The sequence below is a fragment of the Pipistrellus hanaki genome (genome assembly GCF_964339955.1).
Source record: "Pipistrellus hanaki genome assembly, chromosome: 10".
NCBI classification, from domain to species: domain Eukaryota; kingdom Metazoa; phylum Chordata; class Mammalia; order Chiroptera; family Vespertilionidae; genus Pipistrellus; species Pipistrellus hanaki.
Genome location: NC_140512.1, coordinates 4,917,260 through 4,937,115, shown reverse-complemented (window position 1 = coordinate 4,937,115; position 19,856 = coordinate 4,917,260). Strand labels below are relative to the sequence as shown.

The 19,856-nt window shown below is 44.4% G+C and overlaps 1 protein-coding gene across 1 annotated transcript in view; it reads right to left on the bottom strand.

The window, feature by feature from the left end:
- Positions 1–920: 920 nt before the first annotated feature.
- The window catches only part of NPY (neuropeptide Y), an 80,374-nt gene continuing 61,438 nt past the window's right edge, over positions 921–19,856 (bottom strand). The window contains exons 7-11 of the transcript XR_014796073.1: positions 18,140–18,287; positions 16,322–16,601; positions 15,968–16,063; positions 6,054–6,172; positions 921–1,557 (exon numbers count right to left, since the gene is read on the bottom strand). The gene's annotated coding sequence lies outside the window, so the exon portion shown is untranslated. The remainder of the gene's footprint in view (positions 1,558–6,053; positions 6,173–15,967; positions 16,064–16,321; positions 16,602–18,139; positions 18,288–19,856) is intronic.

Genomic DNA, 19,856 nt, shown 5'->3' with positions numbered 1-19,856 from the left:
ATGCAGGAACATCATAAGATGTGTTGTCAAGATTTTCAGTTTATTAGCTATTTTCTTTCCATTTCTCTCTTAGGAATGGGAAGCTATAATGGCTATTGTTTGCTTCAATCACATCCCATAAATTCTGCTGCCAATGGCCTGTCCCAGCCTGGATCCCCCTCTTTTCTGACTCACATTGATGCTCATCTCTTTCCCACCCAGCCCAGGCCTTGAAGGAGGCTGACACTGCCTCTGACTGCAGGAATGGCCCTGAGTGACTTACAGGCAATCCCGATTCTCTTCCCAGAGATGGCTCAGGAATACCCCTGTGACCCAATTTTGGCCAGTGAGATGTATCAGGGATACTCTTCTTCAGTCTTTTGAGCCAGGTTCCAGAAGTGACTTGGTGTTTGTTTGTTTGTTTGTTTGTTTGTTTGTTTGGCTGGCTGGCATGAGCTGATGTGAGGCCTCTGCCATCCTGTTACTTAGCATGAAAAGGAGGTTGACACTGTGGGGGAGACTAGAGGTGAGAGAATCATGGGGTGATGCAGCAGGCACCCCTGGACAAATCAGCTATGGAACCCACCCTATTAGTTGGTTCCTCAGTATGGCAGTTGATGTGTGTAAAATTGTTTAAACCAGTTTAATTGGGATTTTTATTACTTGCAGCCAAAAATAATCTTCAAACTTTCAACTACTGTCATATTTAATTTAAAAAAACTTCTTATATTAAAAACCCAATTACATATAAACCCTGTTTTATATCTATTTTCATGTCAATTCAAGCAGAAAAATACAATATAATGGTCAGTGAATGAAGTCTCTATTCATTATCTAGCATTGCATAACCAACCAGCCCAAAACACAGTGACTTACCATATAAACATTTATTATCTGCCAGAGTTTCCATGGGATATGAATTGAGAGCAGCCTAGCTGGGTGGTTGTGAGCGAGACCTCAGCTGGGGCTGCACTCATCTGAAGGCTTAACTGGGGCTGGATGATGCTTCCAAGGTGGTGCACTGACACGACCAGCAAGTTGGTGCTGGATGTTGGTGGGAAGCCTCAGTTCCTTCCCACAAGAGCAGCTCCACAGGCTGTTTGAGTGTCCCCACAAGTGAGCACTGCTTCCAAGAAAGTAAGAGCCATTCTTTTCATGACCTAGCCTCAGAAGTCACATAGCCTCACTTCTCCCACAGTCCCATCACTGGAAGCAAATCTCTGAATCCTTCCACATTCAATGGGAGAGAAATAGGCTCCACCTTTTGAAAGGAGGGATGCCAAAGAATTTTAAAATCATCGTGAGGATATTCATCTATAGAAAAATGCCATTTCTCTCTCCTCTCCTGGCTTCCCTTCTTGTTATCTTTAGGTATCAGTATCTCCGTCTCCATGATCACTGGGTAGAGGATCTTCCCACCAAGCTGCTCCCTGAAAGGACCTCAGCCCCTTAATGAATCAGCCCCTTCTGTTTTCACTGTGACGGTCTCCTGTACTCTCTTCATCCCCATGTGCACACCGCTCTTCCTGGTACAGTGGAACCTTGGTCCTCCAACTTAGTTCTTTCCAGAAGGCTGAACTGTTCAAAAATCGAATCATTTTTTCCATTAGGGAAAAAATGTAAATTAATCCATTCCAGACCCCCAAAATGATTCTGTTTTAACCTTCTTATATACAGCACATATCTACTGTACTGTTTAAGGTATAAACACCTTTTTCTTAATAAAATCAACACTTTAAATTACCAGGATTGTATTTTATCAGGAGCGGGAGGGTAAATAGAGATGGACCAAGAAATCTCAGCTGGGGAAGGAGGAAATTCAGGATGTAAGGGGTAGAGGAACAGTCAAAAGTAGTAGGGTCAATAGACTAGGGTCTAATGGGTTGGAAAACTATTGCAATTTGTGCAATGGGAGGGAGATGGAAAAATAGGAGAGGGTGGTCAGACAGTTGGGTCATTGAAACTGAGAGCAATTATTGGCAGTGACTCCATCTAGACTATCACCATGGGAGTAGATGGCTGACTGTGAACGTGGAGAAGTGGGAGATCATCAGAGCAGTGGCGGTTAGGGAGGAGAAATAAGGCTTGTAGAAGAATCTTCTGTGTGAATACTGAAACCACCAAGGTTTCTATCAGGGATAGCATTGAGGGGGAGAGAGTAAACCAGGTGTAAAATCCTCCAGGGATCAGGAGAAGCCACATGGAGATGAGCAGATGTCTATGACAATTTGATTATAGTCTTTAAAGGTGGTAGCAGATCAAACGTGAATCTGGGCACAGAACTGCAGCCCACGTAACTTCTTCCTGGAACTTAAAGAGAGGGAGGCCATTGATCTCTGCTAGCAGGTAAGTACAGCATCTCTTTTATGGGTAACAATGAGTGCAGCTGCATTCAAGGAGCAGCTGTTCCATATTGCCCCAGAATTTCCTAGGGTTGCCCAAGGGGCTGTCAGACATGTGTGTGTGTTGCAGGGGTGGGAGCAGGAGAGGGAGTAGAACAGAACTAACTGTTGATTTATTGATAATAGCCATTCTGACAGATTTGAGGGAGGCTGGGTGATAAAGGTGGAGAGATTAACTAACACACAAAACTCACAGCCCAGACAAACACATGGCGATTACTAGAGGGGAAAGCAAATGAGGGAAGGAGGAAAAGGTAAAGGGAGAATAAATGGTGATGGAAAGAGACTTCACTTTGGGTGGTGCCCACACAATACACTATAAAGGTGATGTATTATAGAATCATACACCTGAAACCTACATAATTTTATGCCACCCCAATAAATTCAATAAAAGTTAAAAGAAAGAATTAATTGTATGGTGCAAAGGAGATAAGAGATGGGAATCTGTATTCTCCACTCTGTCCACCCAATCTAAGAAGCTCTAGTTTTCATTTGGGCATAAAGTGTACACAGAATACATGGCCACTCTTCTAAACTTTCCCATGCTTGTGGATTTAGAATACAGAGAGGATTCTAAATATATTCCTTGCAAAAACCATTAATTTACTATCTGGCTGTTTATTGTGTAGAACAATTATGATAGGAGCAAAGAGATTTAACTCATGGCCCAGATTAGTCTATGAAATAATGGATTGGGTTATAAAGATATTTTAGGTTATTTGAAATAAACTTTTCAGGAATTCTTCTTTTATTGGGAGCAATTTCTTTCTCCTATTTTATTTGCAAAGTTTTCATTCCAGTGAGTGAAACTGAAGTTTAGGCGGAGGTGTATAACACAGACAAATATAACCATTGATGTTTTTCCCCCTCAGATATAATTTTATTGTAGCATATGTTTTGTCAAGATGTTGTGACATTACCTCAGAGTAGGCTTTACAGTGTAAATGTTTTGACTCAGCAACTGTTTCCTTCAGGACAAACACTGAAAGTTGGCAAATCCATTTTGCTAAAAAACAACAACAACAACAAAAAAAAACAACCTCCCGGATTATACACTATTCAACCCCAAAGATGCGGACAGGAACTCTTTTGTGCTTGTTTTAAATCACAGAGAAAAGCTTACAGTTCTATGGGGACTCCTTTATGCAAAAGTCAAGACGTTGATCTTGCCTCCATTTATCTTCTTCTGTGGAGGCGATTGTACCTCTTCTTTTTAAAGGAAATTCCAAAATGTATCCCACCAGGTGAACGGAACAAACAATCGCTTTCTTGCTCCAGTGCACAATGTATTGAATAATAATAATAATAATAATAATAATAATAATAATAGACTTTTCTTATCCAGGCTTTGGGTAAATTTGCTTGGGAATCATGCAATTGGCTCACCCATTTTTCCTCCGAAATTCCGACATGCCCAGAGCAGCACTTGCTCCAGGGATTTCTGTACAGACTAGATTCTCGCTCTCTCGAACTGGCTGTGCTGAGTGGCACCATGGAGGCCACGAACAATTTATGTGTGTCCATGAGGAAGGCTGGACTTGATACGTACTGTTGTTCCTTAATTACCACTCCCTGAGAGGTTCCAAGCATTCTTTTATCAATGGGTTTTCCTCCATCGCAAAGCAGGCCAGCAGACATTCCTGTTAGCTGGTAATAATGAGGCTTTGGTGCCAGCTGTCATCGCTGTAGCAGACCATTTGGGTCACTGGGTCCCTCTCTGAAGGACAGTTGGAGCCTCATGATTAGAAAAGAGCTAGTAGAGGGACTGAGTATGGTGCACTACAAATTTAGACCTCTTAAATTTAAGCCACTCAAACCCAATCAGCTCAGAGAGTCTAGCCTCTTATACTCTGACTAGGGGCCCCGATGCACAAAACTCATGCAAGTGTAGGCCTTCCTTCCGCAGCTTCCAGCACCAGCTTCCCTCTGGCAGCGGGACTCAGGCTTCCCTCCACCCTCCAGCAGGCACCCAGGAATCGGCCTTCCCTCGCAGGCCCAGGATTCATCCAGAAGGTCATCCGGAAGGACATCCAGTCTAATTAACATATTACGCTTTTATTATTATAGATGGGGATGGTCCCCGATTTCAACAGATTATTGGTTCTGAACATTTATTCATATTACCACATATCTGATAGATTCGAGGAGTCAGGAGAGCTCAAGACCTGGCTCTGATAGTGAAGGTGCAGTAGTAGGACAACTATCTCATTTCTCTGAGTTCCCATCTGTCATTTACCTCGCAGAGCTGTCATGAGGGTCAATGAAACAACATGACAGCTTATTCTGATATGAGGTATAGTTATTATGTATGTAATTGTGTATCCTTGAAACACCTTCAAAGACCCTATTGTTTAGCCCCTTCTTATAGACAAATAAATGTTAAGTTGTTCTTATGGGGTTGGCTAGATGTATACCCAGTGCCCAGTGTAATTTTGCCACACATTTCTATTGATTTGCTACTTTCTGAATGAATGAGTGAATAAAGGAATGAAATCTTCAGAGTCATAAGTGTGTGGGGTCAGAATTCCTATGTCCTACAGCAGCCACCACCAAATTCGAGTAGGTGCTCACATCTCTCATCGGTTCAGGAAAGTTTTGGGTGTCTCCAGGTGCTTTGATGTAGCAGATGATCCCAGCTGGTGGGTGGGTGCCATAGTTAACCTAAGACATGGAGCTACCTGGAGGGGTGCCTTAGGCAAGTGAGGAGTGAGGGATATGACAAGTCTGCCTAGAGTTGGCCCTGATCCCTCTTTCTTGGAATGGCTCCATCGTTCCCAAGACGGCCATGGGCCTTCATTAGCCAGGGAATGTCTGTCAGTGGAGGCTAAATTGGGAGGCACCTAATCAAGGATGTCCCACAGATGTGAAGCTTTGAGATCTCATTTTTTACTTGGAGGAAAGAGGATTTCTTTTCATATTTAATATATCAAGTTCTGCTTCAGCTAGGACATAAAAAAGCTGCAGCGAGTGCCACTTAAGAGGTAAAAGCTTGATAAACAACAAAGTCATAATTCTTCCTGAAACCATTATAGTCTGAGATTGTAGGAAACCAAATAGCTTGAAATTCAAGAAAATACAGGAGAGATGTCAGGGCAAAACTTCCCAGGAGAGATGTCAGGGCAGCATTGGCTCAACTGTGTAAAGCACAGGTGGGAGCGAGGGCCATACAGGTGAATAAAAAATATTCCGCTGAAACCTGAAACAAGTTGCAAAGGCCAAATGTGGACTAGGAGGATATAGCATCCTGGGCAGTGGCAGTCACCACAGGAGTTCACAGGTACCTCACAGACTCTTCTCCATGGACCATACCAGTTAGTCACCAAGAAAGTTGGGCACCAGGAGGAGACTGGCCTGGAGGAGGAGAGTGGCCAGACAATGGAAGTACATACCCTCCCCCTAACCCCCCAGGAGATGGAGTCCCTCATCCCCTGACCATGAATTGGACTTCATGAATTGCTTCTGATCAACAGAGTACAGAAAAGTAACGTTATAGTGGAGAAAACTGGTCATGACCAAGGTCACCATCACCAATGAGTCATGAGGACATCCTGCCCCCTGATGGGATGTTATGATAAGGGCACTTCACCTCTGTGGTATTTCATCCCCCAAATCCACAACCCCAATCGAGCCATGAGGAAACAGTAGACAAACAAAAATTAAGGGACTAAATACCTGATCAGGTCATGAAAAGCAAGGTGCGAGTGCCCCATGTTGGGCTGCCAGTTGCGAGTGTTTCTTTCACATCCAGCATGGTTCAGGGTTCAGGTTCAGGGTTCGGGCTCTGGAGGAAGCTGCATGCAAATAAAAAAGACTAGAAAATATTAATTTGGAAATATTGGGGCCAGGCGGGAGCCCAACTCAAGGGGAAGGACTCCACCCTGCTCTGGCCTGGCTATCTATCCCTTTTATTAAGACTATGGGATACACCCATAGCCTTTAGGCAGGCAATTCCAATAATAGCCAATCAGCAAGAAGTTACATAAAACTAAAAAGTGGAAGTTGCTTAGCTCCCTGTGTCGCAACTAGACTGTAGGTGCTGGCTCTGGCCTTTCAGAGCTTCAAGGTTGACCAGCCCTCCAGGTTCCTTGTCCATACCTCTCTGCTAGTGAGGACAATGGGCGGCTTCCAAGAGCAAGGAAAGGTGGAGAAACTGTCACAGGTCAGACAGGATGACTAAATGCAAGATAGAATCTAGAACAGAAAGATGATATTAATGGAAAACCTGGTGAAATCAAATAAAGTCCACAGTTAATAGTTACTGGGTATTGATAACTATGCCATGGTTATGTAAGATGTTAACATCAAGAGGAGCAGGGGAAGGCTCTGTGAGAAAACTGTGCTATTTTGGCAAACTTTCTAGAAGTGTGAAATTGTTCCCAAATAAAGGGGTGGGCAAGTTTTGATTACAGCGGGAAGGAGGGAATTTTTTGAGATGCTGGAAATGTTATCTATGTTTGCCAAAACCTATATCCTTAAAAAGGTGAATTTTACTGTTTGTAAGTTTTACCTGAATAAACCTGACTTAGAATATACACACATCACATCACTGCTGGCGGCACATGTGGATGTGAGGCTTCCAAGAGAATGAAAGGGAAGGCTCACTCTGTAGAAAAGTCACCATGCCCTATCCTCCCTCTACTAAGAATCTAACTTTCAATACAGGGGGAAATATTATATTTACTTCAAATTGGTGGGTTTTTTTAAGTGCAAATGATGGGAGATGGGCCAAATTTTCAATTTCTGTAATGCAGTAGGAATAGTGATAGACATCTCAGCAGCTCCGATGTAAACAGAACCAGTGAGCCCAACATTGCAACTCAGTAGGCAAAGGTAGGTCAATGTCTCCTCTGCACACACCTCTTCCTGTTGGCGAAATAGCAGCAACCACAAGGGTGGCTACTCATAGCTACTGGTGGCTCTTTAGAGCAAAGGGGAGTAGGCTTGGAAAATATGATTTAAAATAAATGTTTATAAAATAAAATTGAAATTCAAAATAACCTAGGGTTATTAATAATATTCTATTCACCTCTGTCCCTAGCCCCTTCAGGTAACCAGCTTCTACTACGCATCCAGAGATAATCTATGCTTATGCATGTATTCTTTTTAATGCAAATGGTAGCATACTGTATATTCCTTTCTTCACCTTGCTTTCTTTTTACTATAATATTATTATTTTAAAAATAAGCCTGCCTCATTATAAGGGGAACTTGAAGCACTTCAGCACAATACATACACAATAATTGTTTAGAAACTGAGATTAGGGGAAAAAAATAGAACAAAGTCAGGGATTAGTTTAGGGCAAAATATTTGTCCCTACAGATGCTGAAGGGCTCCCAATGTGACTGATCTTTCTAGCAGCCATTAGAGAGTAAAACACAAGCAGTTACCTGACTCTAGTGTCCCTAACATAAAAACTAGCAATTTATTCTTTTGTCATGTCCATGTCCTTCCTTTGTGATAATGTTAAACTATTGAATTAAAAATAAAACAATATCAACACCAAAAACATTTTTTAAAAATCACTAGTTGGTTCTAAGAACTGAGTGAAATTCCTCCTGTGGATCCTATAGAAAATTCCTCCTATAGAAAAGTACTGAGTGTGATAGAAACTCTTCAGCATCCTCACTTCATCTTGCTCTTTCACTTTTTGTATCTAGAAGATCAATCTCTGTGTCTCCACGCCGAGCTACTCATTCTTGGGAGCCCAGAGGCCATGGCCACATAGTATTCTCATATTTACACCATGATTTACTGCTCCGGCCCCTGATTCATGGGCACTTGGAGTGTCTCTAGGGTTTCCCTTTTTCAAACCATGCTTCTGTTACAATGTCTTCCTGCATGCATCTTCAAGATCTCTCTAAGGTAAATTCCTACAAGTGGATTTGCTGGGTCAGTGTGTCCAGCAGCTGCTTATTTTGACAGTGATTGCAAAATTGCTTTTCATGAACAGTGACTGATTTATTCTCCCCACCTCCACAGCTGATGGTGCCTGCTTCTCCAAGCCTGCCTACTCAACGCGCAATCCTCCAGCCCGGTCTTGAAAGACAATATTGTACACGAGATTGAGCATCACCCTGGATGGTGCAGCCCTTCCTTTTTTCTTTCCTTTCCTGTGACCTGTCTGTTCAGATCCCTTGTCCATTTTTTCTTCTATTGGTTTGCCTGTCTTCTGCTTAGGGCTGTAAGAACACCTTATATATTGAGGAAAACAGGCCTTTGTGCTCTCTGTTGCAATTTTTATCTTGTGGGCTTATTTATCTTTTGAATATGTTCATGGGATCTATTTTTTTGCCATGCAGAAACATTTTATGTCATAAAATTTATCTACGCAGTCATTTCTTTTATGGCTTTATGGATTTGAGGTTCCATTGGGCAAGGCATTCGCCACTCTAAAAATTAATCACCGCTGCTGTCTTCCATTTCTTTTGCTTTAGTTTGCAATTCATTTCATGTAACAGCAGAGGGTAAGACTCCAAGTTTATCCTCTTCCTGACAGCAATCCAGTTTTCCAAGGAGTGGCTATTCCATCTCTGTCCCCTGGTTTGAGATGAGGATGGGCAGCTTCTTGAACTGAAGGAATCCCGTGGCAATCTGCAGTCTCCCTTTGCAGCAGCTTCAACCTGCACACACTGCTTCTGTGCACTTCCTTTTGGGGAAGGAAGACCTCCAGGCGGGGCTTTCAAGAAGAGCCAGTTGGATCCACACCCCCACCTCACTGAGCTGGACGTGGCAGAGGCACGAGTTGGCTGGACCATCATATCCTGCCGTGCCTATGAAGATGCGGCACCCTCCTGCTCTCGTTTCTCATGTTGCTCTGGTCAGACAATATTTCAAAATACCCTGTTCTTGAGGGTAAGTTTCTCCAGAAAACGTGATCTTCCCTAGGTGTTCCACTAGAGGGTGCTTCAACTATACACATTTACATATGCTTAAACATGCAACCTATGTTGTTTGTGTGGGCCGCACACATGCATGCCACACATCTGCTTTTTCATTGGCAACATGTGACGTGGGAGTATGGCTGGATTTTTAATTCTCTCCCATTCCTTCCACATGTGGTCCGATGTCCCTCCCGGTGACCTGCCAGAACCCAAAAGTGTGGGAAGTGGGTATTTACCAGAATTGAAGCAGTTAGTAATGACAGGAAAAGGGGGCCATGAGCTGAGTTCTTCTCCTTGATCTCTTCCCCTGGAACAGTTTTTGCAGGGAGATATGGGCTCACAGAAATTCCTCTAAAATACAGGAAATTAGGGAGCTAGGGCTCATTAAAGTCACAGGTAAGTATCCAAAGCTCCAGTTACTGTGCAGTGAGTTGGGGGCGGGGGAAGGGAAGGAGTTGTGTGGGGTCAGTGATCCTCTGAGGTGAGCCGGGGTCCTTTCGGGATGTGGGAGGTGGGGTGAAGGGATAAGTGTCACCAAATAAGTGAAAAGCTTTGGACCGGCAATCATGGAGAAGACGCTAAAAATGCAGGTTTTTAAAAGAGAGTTCCCTTTTTGGAAGGAAATTGCAGAAGTGGATTTAAAAGGTCACTTTTGCCTAAAAACTCAAGGTAGAGTAAATAAGAAACCTGGAAATGACAACTTTGGTAAGAATAACCTGAAATATTATAGAAAAATTATAATAGGGGCCTCGTAGCTGATTTTGAAGACAAAGCTAAAACAGGCATCTATGAGAGACAGTGAGCAGCGGTGCATATTATTAAGAGTCTCATGCTCTACCGACTGAGCTAGCCAGGCACTTCCAGCAGTGCATATTATTAGAATCATCATCTGGAAGACTTCTTTTTTTCTAATCTTGCTTTCTGGGACTGAGATTCATGCATAAGCATTTTTTAAAAAGTTTCCCAAGTGATCCCAATGTGCATCCAAGTTCAAGAAACAGTAGCTTTGAGGTCAGACGGCTTCACAGGGGAGTTTTACCAAACATTCAAGGAAGAACTAAAACCTATCCTCCTCAGACTATTCAAAAAAAATCCAAGAGGAAGCAACACTTCCAAGCTCATTCTTTGAAGCCAGCATCACCCTAATACCAAAACCAGATAAAGACAACACGATGAAAGAGTATTACAGGCCAATATTCCTCATGAACATAGATGCCAAAATCCTCAACAAAATTCTAGCAAATTGGATCCAGCAGTACATCAGAAAGATCATACACCATGACCAAGTAGGATTTATCCCAGTGATGCAAGGATGGTACAATATCCGCAAATCAACAAAAATCAATATGTTTATGATATATCACATAAACATATTGAGAGATAAAAACCACATAGTCATATCAATTGATGCAGAAAAAGCATTTGACAAAATCCATCACCCATTTTTGATAAAAACTCTTAGCAAGGTGGGAATAGAAGGATCACACCTCAACATAATAAAAGCCATATATGACAAACCCACAGCCAACATCATACTCAATGGGCAAAAACTAAAACCATTTCCCCAAAGAACAGGAACAAGACAAGGATGCCCGCTTTCACCACTCCTGTCCAACATAGTGCTGGAAGTGCTAGCCACAGCAATCAGACAAGAAGAAGAAATAAAAGGCATCCAAATTGGAAAAGAAGAAGTGAAATTGTCATTATTTGCAGATGACATGATATTGTACATAAAAAACCCGAAAGACTCCATCAAAAAATTATTAGACTTAATAAATGAATTCGGCAATATAGCAGGATACAAAATTAATGCCAAGAAATCTATGGCATTTCTAAACACCAACAGTGAATTTACAGGTAGAGAGACCAAGAAAACAATCCCATTTTCCATCTCACCAAAAAAATTAAGATACCTAGGAATAAACTTAACTAAGGAAGTTAAAAAAAGATTTCCAGAATTTCAGGGGTGGAAGAGGGAATCTGCACATTAAACAGCACCTTGGCTGAGCCTGAGGCACTGCTGGCTCAGGTGAATCAAGCAAAGGATGGAGAAAGATAACTTCTTTTCATTTAGGAGTTGGAGCAATCACCACAAGGTCTAGGGCAAACGAGGAACCAAGAAATGATCCCTCTTCAAAAAGAAAGTCTAAATAAGGGTGTCATCTGTCCTGGGCTCCTGAACTGGAGAAGTAGGAATGTGGACATCTGTCTCCTTGCTACTCAAAATGTGGACCTTGAGCCTACAGCTGAGCATCACGTGGGAGTTTGTTAGAAATGTAAATCTTGCCGAAACCGGTTTAGCTCAATGGATAGAGCGTCGGCTTGGGGACTGAAGGGACCCGGGTTCGATTCCGGTCAAGGGCATGTACCTTGGTTGCAGGCACATCCCCAGTAGGGGGTGTGCAAGAGGCAACTGATCGATGACTCTCTCTTATCGATGTTTCTAACTCTCTATCTCTCTCCCTTCCTCTCTGTACAAAATCAATAAATATATAAAAAAAAAAAGAAAAAAAAAGAAAAAAAGAAAAGAAATGTAAATCTTAGGCCTCATCCCTAACCTACTGACTCAGAATCTGCACTTTAGCAAGATTCCAAGATGATTCAATTGCACATTAGCAAGATTTTTACACCTTTATTGAGGCTTATTTTACATATTATATAATTCACCCATTTCAACTGTGCAATTCAATCATTCTTGGTGAAATTAGAAAATTGTGCAGCCATCACCATAAATCAGTTTCAAAACAGCTCTATTACCCCAATAAGATTCCTCATGCCCATTTACTGTTAACCCCTGTTCCCACCCCACCCCAGGCAGGCACTGATCTGATCGCTATCTCTGTAGATTTGCCTTTTCTAGAAATGTCATATAAATGGAAGTATACAATATACGTTCTTGCTTCTTTTGCTTAGCATAATGCTTTTTGAGGTCCATCATCTTGTACAAGTATCAATACTTCATTTCTTTTTATTGTCAGAAGACGTCCCATTATAAGATCTATCCCATTTAGTTTATCTGTTCATCAATTGATGCACATTTGTTGTTTCTTTTCCCAGTTTTCTGACGATTATGAATAATGCTGCTGAGAGCATTTGGGTGCAAGTCTTTGCACCGGCCTATGTAATTTCCCTGGAGTAAATCCTGAGGAGTGGAATCCCTGGGTAAACTGTAACGTACACTAACGTTTGAGAGACACTGTTCTGGGCATTTTCTACGATGGCTCCTTGTGTGATGAATGTGCATGGCTTCGGGGTTCAGGTCTGGGTGAGGCTTGCTTCTGTTACTAGCAATTTTGTGATGTTGGGCAAATAACTTTATTTGGTCCATGAAAGAGGCTTTTAGTCCCTACTGCAGAGAGTTCCTATGAGGATTAAGGAAATAAATGGACATAAACAGACATCGCGGGGGGGGGGGGGGGGGGGGGGGAGAGGAAGACCTAGGATGAAGGCTGATTTTGTTACCTTTTATAATTCTGAGAAAGTTACTACTCCTGTCAACACTTCTGTTAGCCCCTGTTACCGAGACATACACCTATGGAGACACACCCTCTCCCTCCTTTGGACTTAGAGAACTCTTACAAAAAGTCAGTTAGGCACAGGCACAGCAGCACCTGATAGCAAGAACTTTCGCCTACGACCCCTTAGACGAGGTGCAGTGCCCTTGGCCACCCTCACTCATTCCCTCTACTCGAGTGGCTGGAGGCTAACAGGATGGCCTCCCTCTCCGCAGATAGAAAGCATTTAGTGAAAGCATCCCTGCCTCTATACTGGCCTCACTGTGTCCACAGTCCGTTCTGGCTGGGAGGGCCTGCTCAGCGGAGAAACAAGAGAATCTCTTTCTTCCTCTCTTCTGGAAGTCTACTGGGTTAGCTTGAGCTGCCATGACAAAATAGCCCAGCCTATGAGGCTTAACCCAACCACAGAAATTAATTTTTTTTACAGTTCCGGAAGCTAGGCAGTCCAAGATAAGGTCTGGCAGGGTTTGGTCTCTGGTGAGGGCTCTCTTCCTGGTTTGCAGAGAGCCGCCTCGGTGGTCCTTTATACTATAGCCACACTGGGGGCGGGGGGGCGGGGGGAGTGTAGGGCTTTAACATATGAACTTTGGGGAGGATGGAGGGGTACACAATTCCCTCCACAGCATCCACACACCAGAAAGAGGTTTGGGAAAGATCGCACTGTTTTGTGAACACAGCTGTCCTCCCCTGCGAGCGGAGTGGGGACGTGTGTGAGCTGAAATGAAAAGCACAACCTGGAAAGGCCATGGGGGGCGTGTGCTAGGAGCTGAGCCCCAAGACAATGGTGTCACAGGGATAAACAGTGATCACTGCGGAAGGGAGGCCAAAAGCTGAGCAGTGGCTATCATTCATCTTATGCATAAAAAGGGGGGAAAAGGAAAAGGCTTCTGACTCGGGCACCAATTACGTAGCCTTCACTGTCTCTGTGACTGCATCGTACCAGTATATTCTGCATTTAGCAGAGTATTAAAGTGTATTAAATCCCGCTGGGGCTTCATGACAGCAGGAACCATCCGTCCAGGAGGCAATTATTATTTATCTGGTGACCTTTCCTCGCAGTGACTGATATTTCCAATAAACTGGGCCTTTTCTTCCACCCTCAATGTCCCCCCCCACACACACACCCAATCAATTGTTGGTATTTGAATATCATAAAACTAAAAGCTGTGAAATTAAGCCTGCTGTGCGAGCTATGAAAACAGGGAGCTGAGATGGGACTGGAGGTCCCTCTCATGTAATATCAGGGCGTCGTTATGATACAAACCAGGGGAACATTACCAAACTCCAGGCGAAGTAGACTGCTGTGAGGATGGGAACATGTGCCATCGAGCACAGAGTTGGTCTTTAATGCCAAACTGCCCCGGTGGCTGGGCCACGCTGGAGGACCTCTTTGCAATCGCTCCCCTCATTTCCATTCCAACTTGCGGTGACACGGCAGACCTTGTCCTTGGCAATCTGTGCAGAGCTAAGGGCCAGCGGGAGGGGGCCTGGCCCTGCCTGTCACAACATGCTGACTTCGAAGTTGCATATGGTCTGAAGTGTCACTGTAAGTTCTAAGCACACGTGTTTTGGTGTGTGTGTCATGGTGGCTCTCAGAAGCCGTGAGAGGGAGGTTGCCATGACTTACAGGTGAGAATGCTCTGGTCAGAGTGTTAAAATGTGCATTTTATTATTATTATTATCATTATTATTATTACTATTATTATTATTATTATTATTATTGTGTGGCAAGGCCAACAGATCAGGATACCACTGCAGTTGAAAAGCTAGCTCGTTACACTCAGAGATCCCAGGGGAGGGGACACCTGGGGAAGCCCCTGATCGGCCAGGATCGGAGGAATGAGGAAAAATGTAGAGTTTCCATAGGAAGGAGTGGCGAGGCAGGGTAAGCAGGCTGAGGACTGGCTGGCTGGACTCATTGTGGGAGGCTCTGGGGCAGGGAGGCTGTCCCCAGTTGTCTGGTAGCTTGCCCCGGGGGAGCTGGCTAGAGGAGGTGTTTGGGGTGTGGGCTCTGGATTGCTTGGTTTGCATGTGGAAGCTGCACTGGCAGGTGAGTCCTGTACTATCTCTAGGCCCGGGCAGCCCTGGGAGGGGCAGTCTCTGCGGAGTCACCAAGGCCTCAGGTGTCAGAGCACCAGAAACATGGTTAACACACAGAGGAAGGAGCTGCTCTGCATCAGGACATACAGCTGGTCTGCGGCAGGATGACAATCCAAAGCAAAGTACAGAGGTTTCTGGTCCCCACTATAGACCACAGTTTCAAGCTGTGGAGCATCTTACCTTCTTCTCTGGATGAGGAAGTTGGGGGGAGAGGAGGTGACCTGCAGAAGTTCACGGAGCACGCACAACTCCATTCTCCTCTGTCCAGTCACTTTCTATACCATCTGCCCCGCCCATTACTTTTCAATAGTATGACCCTGACCTGCAGCACAGATCCCCCCAGCTCTATGCATACACACACAAGGGGAGGTTTCTCATTCAATTTTCTACACCTGCCCTTTGGGGTAGGATCTACTTTGGTTTTGGCCAACGTCAGAGCAGGAGCAAAGAGCATGTTGGAAGAGACGCTTCATCAAATCATGCTGGCAAGCTCTGTTTCAGGGGAAGGAGCTCTCCACCCAAAATAAACAAACCTTAGGACTAGAGAGCCTCTGTGCACCCTTTTCATAAGCTCACCCCTTAGCACCTCCCATCTCTTTCATAATGTGGCCTCAGGCCTATAACTTTTCCTTTGGTTCTGTTCCAGCAACCAGCATCTAGTGTCTAGAAACTTCTCTTCCTACCAAGGTTAGAGAGCATCACAAACTTTTCCATGTGTAATTTAGTCCTCGACTGAATTTCAGATTTACAGCATGAGCCGCTCTCCCTGAGCGCAGGCTGTACGGTCAGTGCAGAGCCCAGGAGTGGGTCTCAGCCTTGGCTGCACATGAGGGCCACCTGGGGACATGAGCTGACATCGGAGTCCCACTTCTCCAGGTTTCTGATTTAATGGATCTGGGGGTGGGGCAGGAAATTGGATACTTTTTAATGCTCCCCTGTTGGTGCTAATGTGCAGCCAGGAATGAGAATCGCTGAAGGAGAGGGAGATGAGTGTGACTGACAAAAATCAACCAACAGTGACAGGAAAAGGTGACAACTCAGATTCACCTAAGAAGAATGACTCATAGACGGAGGCACAGAAATCACTCACCGGCTTGTCTTCTCACTTCACACAGGCCCTGCCTCTCAACACAAAACCCGATGGCATCGCACTTCTCCTTAGAGTCCTCCAACGGTTCTCCATCACCTGAGCATGAAGTAAAAAGTCTGCAGCACAGCTGTTCTGGTTGCTACTGCACCGTCACCAACCGCCCTCAAAGTTCAACCATTTTGTTTTGTTCCTGGATTCTGTGAGTCAGAATTCAGACAGGACCCACCCAAAAGGGATAACGTGTCTGTGCTCCATAGTGTGTGGATCTCGTGGGAAGAGCTAGACCACTCAAGAACTAGGAGTGGTCTGACAGTTGGGAGCTGGAATTATCTGGAAGTTTTTTTACTTACACACCTGGAGGCTGAGCTGGCTGTGGGCTGGGACTTCAGCTGGGGTTGTGGACCTGACCAAGTCCACATGGACCTTCCATGTCATCTGGTGGTCTCAGCACCAACAGGGTGGGCTCAGGCCAGTTGGACTTTTTAGCTTGGCTCTCCAAAAACAAATATCTCCGTGGACAAGGCAGAAATAGCAATACCTTCCCTGACCTTGCCTCGGAAGTCACATGGCATCCTGCCACTGGTCACAGCAGTGATGAGCCCGCTCAGATCCAAAAGATGGGGACATGACCCACCTGTAGAAAGGAGAGGGCATCAAGATCACCAGGTAGGACAAGGGAGGCGGGAGATGTCAGCGGAGCGGTCTTTGGAAAATGCAGCGTGCTGCCATGGCATGGGAGGCCCTGCAATGATTGCTCTAGAATCACACTATCTCCTTCTTGGACAGACAGCCTACACTCCAGTCAGGCTGAAGCACATGTTTGCAATTTTCAGAGGACACAGTGCTCTTCCAGGTCACCTTCCCCTTTTATCTCATCTGCCCAAGGGCTCGGCCCCAGCAGTACCTTCTCAGGAAATGGGCTGGGTCAGTGGTCGTCGGCAAACTCATTAGTCAACAGAGCCAAATATCAACAGTACAACGATTGAAATTTCTTTTGAGAGCCAAATTTTTTAAACTTAAACTTCTTCTAACGCCACTTTTTCAAAATAGACTCCCCCGGGCTATGGTATTTTGTGGAAGAGCCACATTCAAGGGGCCAAAGAGTCACATGTGGCTCGAGAGCTGCAGTTTGCTGACCACAAGGTTGGGTGATCCTTCTCAGAGTGGCCGCATCTCTCTCTATGTATCTCAGATATGGCTGTCATCTCACTGGGTACTGCTGCTTATCCACATCTCCCTCTCCATCACGAATCTCTGAGCTTCTTCCAGGCAGAGTGTCTTTTATCATCCCCAACACCTGGCAATGTATGGCACATAGTAGGTGTTTAAAATACAGTCGCTATGATTGTACAGTTCTTACTATGGGGAATACACACCTTGTACAACTAAGATTGAGAACTTAGACTTGCCTCCTGGGCTTGCAATATTTCTCTCAATATTAAAGGAGATGGGAATCCAAGGGGGACCTGGACCCCCAGGGGTTCTCCTGCTCTGTACCACAGCAGGAACCTGTTCCCTAGCCCGAGGCATCCATTTGCATCTCTCCCGTGTTCTCATTCCCATTACAAAAATGCTCCCCTTGAGTGTTGGTGAATGCATTTATTAATGTTGGCAAAGTGCTTAAAAGATGGAAGGAGCTGTATGTGAGCTAAATATTAATAATACAGGTAGTAAGATTATTCATTTCCATGGTACTTCTCCTATTCAGTCTGTGCAAAATTAGAAATTGGTTGTGTTAAATTGGCTTACCTCCTCCATTTGGCCCTGTCAGGAAAATCAATGAGACACACGTGAATATTCTCCTATGTACATTTCAAAGTTAGATAATCATCAATATTTTTTTGTAAGCAATTATGGAGAAAAATGGATGGATATTTAACATGTGAGAGCATTTGGGTTTTATTAAATCTACTCGGCCAGGCAAATTTTGAAGCTATATTTTGGCTTTAACTCACAACAGGAAATCCATATTTTTAATTTAATACATGAGCATGTTTGAGAGGCTGTTTCTGGCAAGGTCCCTGGAATTTGAAGACAGAGAACAACTTCGGAATGGCAAAAGCTACCCTGTGCTCTGATGCCCACCCAGAAGTCCTGGACACTTGGAATACATTGCTTTAAGAGACTTTCTAGTTTTACTGAAAAGACTTCCTAGTGTCAGAGATTCCCAACCTGGAGTTGCCAGTGCTTCAGTGGACTCCAGAAGCCCCCATGTTGTGACTGATGGCAAACTCTGCAGGAAGGGACTCTGGTCACCGGGTAGTTGGAAGGAAGATGGTCTCATCCCAGAAGCATCAGGGAGACCATGGAGCAGGAGGCTCTGGAAAGAGTGTTGAAGAGGGAAGTAAAAATAAGAGAGTTTTAATCCAGGTTTGTATACTAAGCAACGGTGTAGCCTTCATTTCTGAGGCCTCTGTTTAATTTATAAAATTAAATAGAAGGTCTTTAATAATAGAAATCTAATAATCCACAACATAAATCTCTAGTCTGGACCTGTGTTCAACTGCAGACTTTGATGTCAGCCATCCACTTGAACCTCCCCTCAGATGTTCTATAGACATTTTGTAGTTAATGGGGCTCCAACTAAATCCCTGACCCTCCCTTCTCTGTCCCAGTTCCCCCTGACTGCGGGGACAGTGGCCCACAAACATGGTGGCCCAACCAACAGAGGCTCACAGTCTGAACTTATCATCAGGTTGGCTCCTTCTGAGGCTGTGAGTGTCCCAGGCCTCTCGCAGCTGGCGGTGGTTGCTGGCAGTCTTTGTCATTCCTCGGATCGTCAACCTCTGCCTTCATCTCCACTTAATGTTCTGCCTGTGCTTGTCTGTGCTCACATTTTCCCCTTTAACCAAGGACACAGGTCAGATCAGATTAGGGGTCACCTTACTCCAGGATGACCTCATCTTAATTCACATCTGCAACAATCCTCTTTCCATATAAGGTCACATTCTAAGATCCCAGGGATGAGGACCTGAACATATGAAAAGGGGTGGCGTGAGACACAATTCAACCCACAAAACGCTCTAGTCACGGTCTTTCCTATCTCAGTCGATGGCAATTCCATCCTTCTAGTTATTTAGGCCAAAAGCATTGGAGTCATCCCGAAACCCTCTTTCTAATCTCCACATACATCGAATAATTATATCAACAGTCCCACCACCTCTGCCTTTGTAATTCCCATTACAAAAAATGCTTCCGTTGAGTGTTAGTGAATACTTTTGTTAATGTTGGCAAAGTTCTTAGAAGATGGAAGAGGCTGTGTGTGAGCTAAATGTTACTAATGCTGGGAGTAAGATTATTCATTTCCACAGCACTTCTCCTATGCAGTCTGTGCAAAATGAGAAGCTGGTTGTACATATGAACATGTCCCGAATCTGCCCAACCTCACCAGCTCTATGCTTCCTCTTGGTTCAGGCAGCCCTCACCTCTCCTCGTGAAGCTGCAGCTTTCCACCTGGTTCCTTACGCCTCACCGTCTAGTCAACAACTCCCACTTCCACAGGAGCAAGAAGATCCATTTCAAACGTCGTTCAGATGATGTCATTCCTCTGCTCAAAACTCTCAAATGGGGCTGCACCCATTCAAGTAAGAGCCTGTGTCCTCACAAGTCCCTACAAAGCCCTGCGCGATCCCCACCCCATGGCTTCTATAGCCCTCTATCTGGGCCTCGGTTCATTGCCCACCTCGTTGTGCCCTGAACACACCAGGAATTCTCATCACTTCTCCTCCTTCTCCAGGTGTACGTCCCCCTCAGGAAGGCTTTCCCCAAATTAAAAATGAAGCCCTTTCTTATGGAGCTTTCAGCAAATGAGCCAGGGATGTTTTTGCCCAACATATCCTGCTTCCTGGTATAATTAACATCCTGTGTGCAAATTTTTAGAACTAATCTG